The 9,729-nt window shown below is 41.9% G+C and overlaps 1 long non-coding RNA gene across 1 annotated transcript in view; it reads left to right on the top strand.

Annotated features, from left to right (window-relative positions):
* The first annotated feature begins 378 nt into the window (after positions 1-378).
* Positions 379-9,729, top strand: part of LOC106147768 — a 40,732-nt gene continuing 31,381 nt past the window's right edge. The window contains exon 1 of the long non-coding RNA XR_001232716.1: positions 379-741. This is a non-coding gene — a long non-coding RNA (uncharacterized LOC106147768). The remainder of the gene's footprint in view (positions 742-9,729) is intronic.

Raw genomic sequence — 9,729 nt, 5'->3', positions numbered from 1 at the left:
GACCCTGCTCACTATGACCATACGCTTATAAAAATTCACCTGTTCAGTGAATTAGCCAATTAAAATATATTAATTTATATCCCTTCTATTGTTTTGCTGCTGTTAAAGGCACCAGTGATATTAACCTTGCCAAGAAGCCTTTACAGCTGCTTTGGTAAGATGAACCCATTATATCCCTGAGCGTACAGTGAAGAAGCACAGCACATGATGCTGGTGAAATCCTGCCTTCAGCACACAGAATCCCATCCGATCGTGCTGACCTAGGGAGTGCGGAGGACAAGGGCTTTGAGCTGAGTGTCTACTTAGTGTCTGAATAAAAAGAAAGAGGAAGAAAGGCAGGAAGAGAGAACAACTGAAGACAAACTTGTGAAACAGAAATGCAGTGAGTCACACAGGCCAGTGACTGAGAGAAGCCTCCTTGGAACTCTGAGTACTTGCTGGACTGTGTGAAAGGGAGCCTTACCTGGGAAACACGTAGACATTGAAGAAACAGTGTCAGGTCCAGCTGGGGGAGCCCGGTGGAGGGCGGAAGGGAGCCACTGGGGCGCTCCTGGGATCTGTGACCAAGGGGATGAAGCCCGGAGCAGGAGGTGGCCTTGGGAACAAGGAGCGGCAGAGATGGAGGAGTACGGAGTCTCGGAGAAGATGGGGTCAGAAGACATGTGAGAGATGCCTGCAGTGAGGAGCTGACGCGCTTCCCGCCATGGGAGCGCTCAACAGTGCCCCGTAGTGTGACTGCAGGTAAGCGGTAAAGCTGACGGGTATCCATATATCCAAGTACCCATGTATCCATATATTCAGGTCATGGATGTGTGTGAGTGCTTTTTAGACACAGAGCTCGTGAGGAGATGTCATAAGAAGCAGGGGACCTAAACCAATTTCAACTTTGAAAGAACTGAAAATAAAATGCCATATTCAGAAATCTCATTTTTTCAAATTTAATATCTATAAACTCGAAATAACCCTAGTCCTACTCAAGTCAAAGGAAAGTATCTAAGCTAAGCTTTTTATCTTAATTATGCCACACATATTATATACATATTCAACATATATTATATATAATATATTATATACTATATATTATATGTATATTATATAATATATAATTACATAATATATTATATAATATAGTATATGTATATTATATATATATATGCCTGGTTAGTGAATCAGTCAGTAAATGAAAACAACGCTTTTGTGCTTACACATTGCACTACCTCTCAGCGATGTAAAGACATACCTATCACTCTGGGAGACTGAAAAAGGGAAGTTGCAAGTTTGACCACAGCTTTGCAATTTACTGACTTAACAAGACCCTGTTTCAAAATGAAAACAATAAAAAGAGTGTAGCTCAGTCTGAAAGCCCGGGTTCAATCCCAGTTTCACACACACACACACACACACACACACACACACACACACACGACATACATGTAATATGTAAACCATATGTGGCGGCTTCTGAGTCATGTGCACATTAAATTTGTTTCTTATTCCGAGCCACCTCAACCAGCCAGCTGCGGGCCATCCCTCTGCATTGTCCTGGGGCCGTCACTTGCGTATCTCTTTCACTGACCTCCATCTCCTCTGCGGCTCCTGTCCTGGAGGCTGGGGGCAGCGATGGGGGAGGTCACGTGTAGGGCTTGGCCGACTGCAGTTGTGTGAGGAAAAGAGGACTGAGAGAGTGGGCTCTGCATCTGGGACAATAGCAGGCCATTTACAACCACAGCAGAGAGAAAGTGGAGGGAAAAGAGAAGGAAGAGGCGAAGAAAAAAGCTAAGGAGACTAAATCACGGGGAAAGGAGGGAGCAAGGACATGTTCTTTTCCAACCTTTAGGAGGGTTCTAATGTCTCCACTTCCCACTTTTACATTTCTCACCTATTTCTCAGTCCAGAATCCCTGGGACAGCTACTCAAATCCCACTGTCTCCTCCAGCCCTGTGTAGAGTTCATGCTTGGTGTAGCTTTAGGCGTGAGACATTGAAGGGGGTGCCACAGGACTATAGAAGGGACCCATTCCTGTTGACATTACCTACCACCAAGTAGAAGGACACAAAGAGAGGGAGCAATAAAGAACCAAAAAGATAGGAGCTTTCTGCATGTGTGACTTTCATGGACCTCTAAGGTCACTATTATAACATAAATTGATGTCAAAGAAAATTTGAGAAAATTATCATCTATTTCCTCTCCTTTTTCTAAATTGCTCTATTTTAAACACCCTCTGGCACTTAGAGCTTGGGAATTCTATTTTTATATCATTCTGTGCATAATATGTTTGTTGCACATTTTTAAATTGTGGTTGATCCAGCCTCAAACTAGAGGCTTGATATTTTCTATTCTTTTGATTTTTAAAAATTAAATATTTAAAATCTTCTGTGTAATTCTGTGTAGAATAAAGTGCTGAATCATAATGGAAACATTAAAATGTATTCTTGTCCAAAGGCTGTCACAGTGGTCTTGGTTAAATCCCATTTATTTTGGTCTTTGTGTCATTTCTGAAATTCAGTTTCCCTCTGTGTTAACTGTGGATGATATTTATCTTACTGGACTCTTGTGGCCATTAAAATAATGTACTTAGAGATGTGCTAACTCTTCGTATAGGTGATAGCTTTAAAAGTTTACCTTGTATCTCACTTAATGAGAGAATTACAAATGCTTTTGGATTTTTGGGTTATCTTCAATACTAGACTAGATCATGAAATGAAGATATCAAGCCACATAGTGAATTAAATGTTCTTAAATTAAAAAACTTCTGACTTTAAAAGATATTATAAAATATTTTTGAATGATGGAAAAGGTATTTGATGATAAATTATAGCTGGATAAAAATAAACAGTTTCCTGGTACCTTCTGGAAATGGACAGATACCAATATTCTCACAATACGGAAATGAAGCTTCCCCAGGCTTGGGCTGCTGTCCCTGTCCAGGACAGAAGTTTTCCTTTCCAGGATGCCATCTGCTGTGTGCTAGCATAACATCCTAGTCTAATCACCATGTGGTCTCAGGGAGCAGATATATAGGGAAGGACTGCAGTACCTACTTTGTAGATTCAAATTACAGAAAACACTGAGATATTTTAAATACTTAGATGCTACAAAGAACTTGTATTTTTTTTGTTTTTTTTTTGGTTTTTCTCCGGTACCGGGAACCGAACTCACGACCTTGCGCTTGCCAGGCAGGCGCTTTTGCCGCTGAGCTAAATCCCCAGCCCCTACAAAGAACTTGTAAACAGTTTTAATAAGTTTAAATTTCATTTCTGTTGATTATTAACATAAAAAATGTTAACAATTGAAATGTGAAAACTTCACACTCTAACATAAAAATATTTCAACACCAGAAATGGTTTGAAAGCTTTATGTCCTACATGTTATTGCTCATTTCTCTGTTGTCTCTACACACAGGAATACAACCGGGTACTAGGTTCATTTTATGCATAGAGGAATTGTAAATTTCACTTGTAGCTAATTAAAATTTAAATAAATATTTTAACGATGGAGCAGTGTCACATTTATATATGTGTATTTTCCATTTTATGAAATTTTACTGAAGTATGACCTTCTTTTGAAATTTCCATAGCTAAAGAACAAAAAGAATAATTGCTAGTCATCTGAATATTAGTAATATTTCTCCCTATTCAGTCCTATCCTGAAAGAAACAAAATTTGGTTTTGTGGTATGATTTCTATCTCAAAATATATTACACACACTATTCACAAGCATTCTGCTCTATTCTCTGGCTTCTATCATCTTTGAAGCAAAGTTTAGATTTCCTGTATTCCACAGTTTTGCATATAGAATTCCTTTTATAAAATGTGATACACCGGTTTGGTCTTTACTATATTTAGAAGTTGCATCGGAAGTTTGGATATTTCTCATTTAATGACTGAGTTCACATCCTGCGGCTAGGTCACTAAATGAAGACTTGTATATACTATGTACATTAAAATATTCAGAACAAAGAAATGGTCAAAGGGAAGTCCAACTTGGTGACTTTGCTTTTATTTGTATAACTCTCATATACAGAACTGTAATGCATAACAGAACATAAAACTGCAGCACTGTACAGTACATCAGCAAAAGTTACAATGCTGTATAAACAAGGTATATTGTACCAAAAAAGACACTGGAGCTCTATCAGCAAGACCTATAGAACTGTACCATAAAAAAGGGAGGTAGAGGGGTCACAGTCCACACAGGGCACCTCGGCCATTAGTCCTCACAGCCGTTAAGCAGGACACAGTTGACAAGGACTGTCTGAAGACGGTGGGGGAAGGCCCACTCCTCCACAACTGGCTTCTCTTCCGGGTCACGTCCTCTTGACTTCCGGTGCCCGCACACACACGGGAGGAGCAAGGCCCTCTTCGCAATACAAACCATGTGGCAGCAATAGGAAGGGAGTTTGAGGGAAGAACTTAGCAACCCAGTGAACCACCCTGAGGGAAAGAGCACAGGGTACAGACATGTGTACACACATACACACACACACACACGCACGCACACACATGCATGCAGCCCCACCGTCCTGACCATCCCATCTGTCTCAGCACTGGAACTTGCCATGGGACTGTCTGCAGTCTCCCTGCATTTCTCCCCAATGAAAACAACCTACTAACGAGCGATGGGAAACCAGGATAGACTGGATGAATGCTCTGGGGGCGGCCTGTGGCTCACCCCAGCCTCACAGCTCAGCTGAGAAGTGGGGACTGGCTTTGCCCCCGGCTGGGCCACAGCAGGAAAGAAGCAGGCCCCAGTTCCTTCAGCTGGTTCATAGCAGCTTCACTCAGCCTAGCTCTGAAGAGCACGTCCAAGCAGTCACGCTCTTTGGGATACTTCCCAAAACATATTAAACTGAACATTAGAGAGAGCATTAAAGAGAAAGGAAATTAAAGACGCCCAGCTTGAATGCCTCTTCCCTGTGCTGTTCAGGGATCACTGGCCGCCTGCCACCAGGCACCTTCTTGCAAGGAGGAGGCCTTCTTAAACTTTTTAAAAATAGCTTCATCTAGAACTGGAATGAGACAAGACAGGACTGAGACCCGACTCCCACAGAAATAAGCACTGGGTGGGGAAGTATAGCTTCATGGTTGTCACACCAGAAATACGAAAGTTAATTTAGGGAACTGGGCATGAGCTTATGACACGAATATATTTACAATGGCATAATCCTGACATTTTGGTATTTTCTGAAGTTGGCTTTGCCATGCAGAAAAATGTGTAGTTTTAACTGAAACCAGAGCAATGGCCCATTCCAGAGAACAAGAGCAGCAGGTGACACTGTCCTCCAAATGTCCTAGTCTCCAGTGGGGTCCCAGGGTGAAGGTCCACTCTGACACTAGCTTGCTATTGTCAGCTCACTGAGCTGAGTCCACCCCACCAGTCTCTCTGGATCATGTGGTCCACCCAGGATTGCTTGCTGATGCAGCAGGGTTATTTTTAAGTATTATTTAATGGTCTGGAGTCCTTGGAGGGGGAAAAAAAGGGCAAGTGAGATGAAGAATTCCTCTTTTTATCCTAAGTAATACAATGCATTTCTGGAGGCTCTGACCAGACCACCAAGACCTGATGGAGAAAAGTGAACCCTCTGGAAGGAACAAAGTTCCACAGAGTGTGCAGCTGTGGCTTACACAAAGATAACTTTAGGTACAAAGTAGCAACCAGTTCTGCAGTATTTATCCAACACTCTGTTTTTCTGAAATTTTGTGCAGGAATGGCTGAGTGAATGGATCAACACTGTTCACTCTAATATGTACTAATTACTAACACTAACTAAAAGAACAATCTGCAGAAATGAACACAGGTCATGGAGTTATTATGGCCAGCACTATCGATCTTTGGAAAGAAAGCAGTGTGATGATACAAGATTCTCCAGCTAGGTGACTTTTAAGGATCTTCATAATTTGACAGGTCCCCTAGACAGTCACCTGATGTTCATACGGAAAAGGACAGAAACTTTGTTTTATCAGTATACCAGAAGGGTGCAACACAAATATATTAGTCTAGCTCAGAGTAAACTCTAGATAAGCCAAAATAACAATTACCAATTTATTAAAAACTGCAGCTGCAGTGGACACTGAAAACACTCCCCCTGTGATTAGCTCACTTTCTTTCCACTTGGTATTGTTATAGGGATTCAGACCATCACTTCAAGTCAGAAGCTCAAAATCAAACTGGAATTACCTATATCATCTAACAGATATTAGGGGGTTAACTAGCGCTATGCTGAGTGGGCCACAGGAACTTGTATTTTAAAAAGCACTCCAGATGACTATTAAACCTGGTGTTGTAGTCTCTATCTAGATGTCCCTCAAGAGCCTCATGCACTCAAAGGCCAGTCTTTTAGAAAGCAATTTGATTATGCAGGCTTTCAGCCCTCTAGCTACTAGGAAGTAGGGTCAGGTCAGCAGAGAAGGGACACAAGGCACATGGCCTGGAAGGATTTATCTCCCTCCCTGGCTCCTTCCTTGGTGTCTCTCTGCTTCCGTGTCATTGTGACATGCTGCTCTACCTTGGCCCAAGCTGAATATGGACTGAAATCTCTACAAACTACAAGGCAGAATAAATCATTCCTCCTTTAAATTGTAGATATTGACTATTATATACCAGAAACAAAGAAAATGAGTAAGACAGATTTTGGTACCAGGAGCAGGGTCTTCCCTCTTCTTTTTACATCTTACATGCCAATCACACTGATCCACCCAGAACTGCACTCCACTAATACTCCAAGAAGTTCCTAATCAGTTCAAGGAGACACCACAATTAAATGGCCTAAGCCAGTCCTTGTCAACTTGACAACCGGGCATACTTCCTTAAACCATGCTTAGTTGCCAAATACAATAGTAAGTTCACAATTGCTCTTTCTATGATACATTCACCCTGTGTACAAATGGAAATTTACCAATCCCTCCCCCTACCCCAGAAGAGAAGGCAAAGTTTTTCTTAGGTGATGCTTACTTTTCTAACATTCCATACATAAACATTATAATACAGATTTTAAAATACTTAAGAACCAATATTAAATCTATCAATGTATGTTAAAAAAAGAAAACAAAGATATATACTTATATGTACAAACATATTAACAAAATAAGTAAGGAAAAATTATAATTTTCATTTCTGTAACTAGTCATGAGGTCAGAGCTGGTATTATAATTTCTTCCCATTACCCATTCTGTATGCCTCCCAGGAAGCACCACAGCAGGTTGTGGCTTGCTACTTGGCGGGGTGGCCCTTACTTGAAGTTTTGGGGCTGTTTGTCATCCTCTCTGAGTTTGATTGCTGTAGTTGACCTTGATAATAGTATGGTAGTAGGTGGTCCCCTAAGAGATCTTCTGAACTCCAAATAGAGTCTTCCTTTCCTCCAATGTGGAATAGTGCATTTTCCCCTTGATAGTGTGGATCTATTACCCCTCCCATTGAAATAAATACCTTTTTTTAAGCTTTCTTACTCAGAGGCATAAAAATCCAAAATGACAAGTGGAAAGTCTTTCTTCCAGTTCAGTGAAATAATTGTTCTACATCCTGGTACAAGTTTTCCCCTCACTGGATCTAAGACTTCCAAACCTATGCCTCTTTGATAAGTTGCAAAAACAGTAAGCAAAAATTTTACTGGAAGGTCACTAAGGGTACTGGTGAGTAGTAGCATTTCTACTTCTAACTCTTGATTCCTGGACCTGTGGATCACCATAATCTTTCTTAGTTAAGTAAAAGCTCCAGCCACTGCATTAGATATGGTTCCCTTGCTTGAGCACATTAACACACCTTCTGGTACCTTGCATGCAACTACTGATTTGACAAATGCTTTCTTCTCCATACCTGTCCATAAAGCCCTCCAGAATCAATTTACTTTCAGCTACAAGGCCAGCAATACACATTCACTCTCCTACCTCAGGGTTATATCAACTCTCCAGCCCTGTGTCACAACTTAGTCCACAGGGATTTTGATCATTTTTCTCCTTTGTAAGGTGCACCAAGGTCCATTACATTGATGATATTATGCTGATTTGACCAAGTGAGTAGGTGGTGGTGACCACTGTGGACTTGTTGACAGAGCATTTATATGGCAGAGGATGAGAAATAAATCAAACTAAAATTCAATGTTCTTCTACCTCAATGAAGTATCTCGGTGTCCAGCAGTGTGGGGTGTACAGGGATATGCCTTCTGAAGCAAAGGAGAAGTTGTTGCATCTGGATCCACAACCAAAAAAGAGGCACAGTGTCTAGTGGGCCCTTTCAGATTTAGAAGGCAACTCATTCATCAGGTAGGTATGTTACACCAGCCTGTTTACCCAGTGATTGACTTTAAGTGGGGTCTAGAACAAGAAAAGACTTTCAACAGATCTAGGCAGCTTGCTGGCTGCTCTTCCATGGGATGCATATGACCCAGCACTTGAGGTGTAGCAGAAAGGGATGCTATTTGGAATCTCTGGCAGGGACCCACAGAGGTCTTTAGGCTTTCAGAGGAAGGCTGTGTCACTGACTGTAGAAAACTGCTCTCCTTTTGAAAAGCAGCACCTGGCCTGCTACTGGGCCTTAACAGGAACTGAACTCTTGACCATGGGACATCAGATTATTATACAGCTATGTTGCCCATTATGGACTGGTGTTATTTGATCCACTGAGTCATAAGTTGAATGTGTAGATCAACTGGCAATTGTTAAATGGAACTGGTATATATGTCATTGAGCTCAAGCAGACAGAGAAGGCACCTGCCCATAGCTCCTGCTACACCTCCACTGTCCTCCAGCATTTGCCTATGTGGTGTCCCATCTGATCAGCTGACAAAAGAAGGAAAACTAGGTGCTGGTTTACAGCTAATTCTGCACTGTATGCAGGCACCTCAAAGTGGCCAGCTCCTACCATGCCTTGCCAGGGGATCCCTAAAGGACAGTGGTGAAGGGAAATCTCCACGCTGGACCATGCACTCCTGAAAGCACAATGTGTGAAGCACTGGGAGTGAAGTAGAAAGTACAGGGGAGACTCCAGAAGTTGTAGAAGCGAGGAACTTGGGAATTTCTGAGGAAAGCTACAAAGATTAAGCAAAGCCAGACCAAGACAGTCCCTGATGGTTACAAGCAACAGTACTGTCATAGGGACCAGGAACCTAAGCCCTTTGGAGTCAGCATCTCTCCAGGGCTGATGCAAGTGCTGGACACAGAACTACAGGATCTAATATTTGACCTGTTCAGTTTGGTCTGCTTTGCTCCCATTGGTTTCTACTTCTCCCGATTTCTCTCAGTTGGAATGGAAATATCTGCCCTGTGTCATTCTATGTTGTCAGGTTTTTATGTTACAGGGGCTCACAGTTATGGGTTTGCCTTAAACCTCAGAGGAGACTTTAGGCTTAGACTTTTCAGGAATGTTGGAGCCATTAGGACTTTAGCAACTTTTAGAGAAGGACTAAAATTATTTTGTGTAAAGGGATGCACTTGGGTCTTTTGGGGACTGGGGCGAAATGTTGTTGTTTATATCTAGACATCCCACAGGAGTCTCATGCCTGCAAAGGTGAGCATTTTGGAAGGCAATTAGCTTATGGAGGCTTATTGCTGAGTTTCTATTACAAAGTGGGGTCTTGTTTGAAGAGGTGAGTCCCTGGGGCGTATCTTGGAAATGTTTTTCTCACTCTGGTTCCTCTCTGTCTCTTTCTGTCTCTCTCTCTTTCTATTGCTGCTCCACGCTGTCAAACCATGAACCACTTCTCTGCCAACATGTTTCCCTGCCTTACAGTCAGCC

Source organism: Chinchilla lanigera, unplaced genomic scaffold (genome assembly GCF_000276665.1).
Source record: "Chinchilla lanigera isolate Chin_1 unplaced genomic scaffold, ChiLan1.0 scaffold00009, whole genome shotgun sequence".
NCBI classification, from domain to species: Eukaryota; Metazoa; Chordata; class Mammalia; order Rodentia; family Chinchillidae; genus Chinchilla; species Chinchilla lanigera.
This window is presented reverse-complemented; position numbering and strand designations above follow the sequence as displayed.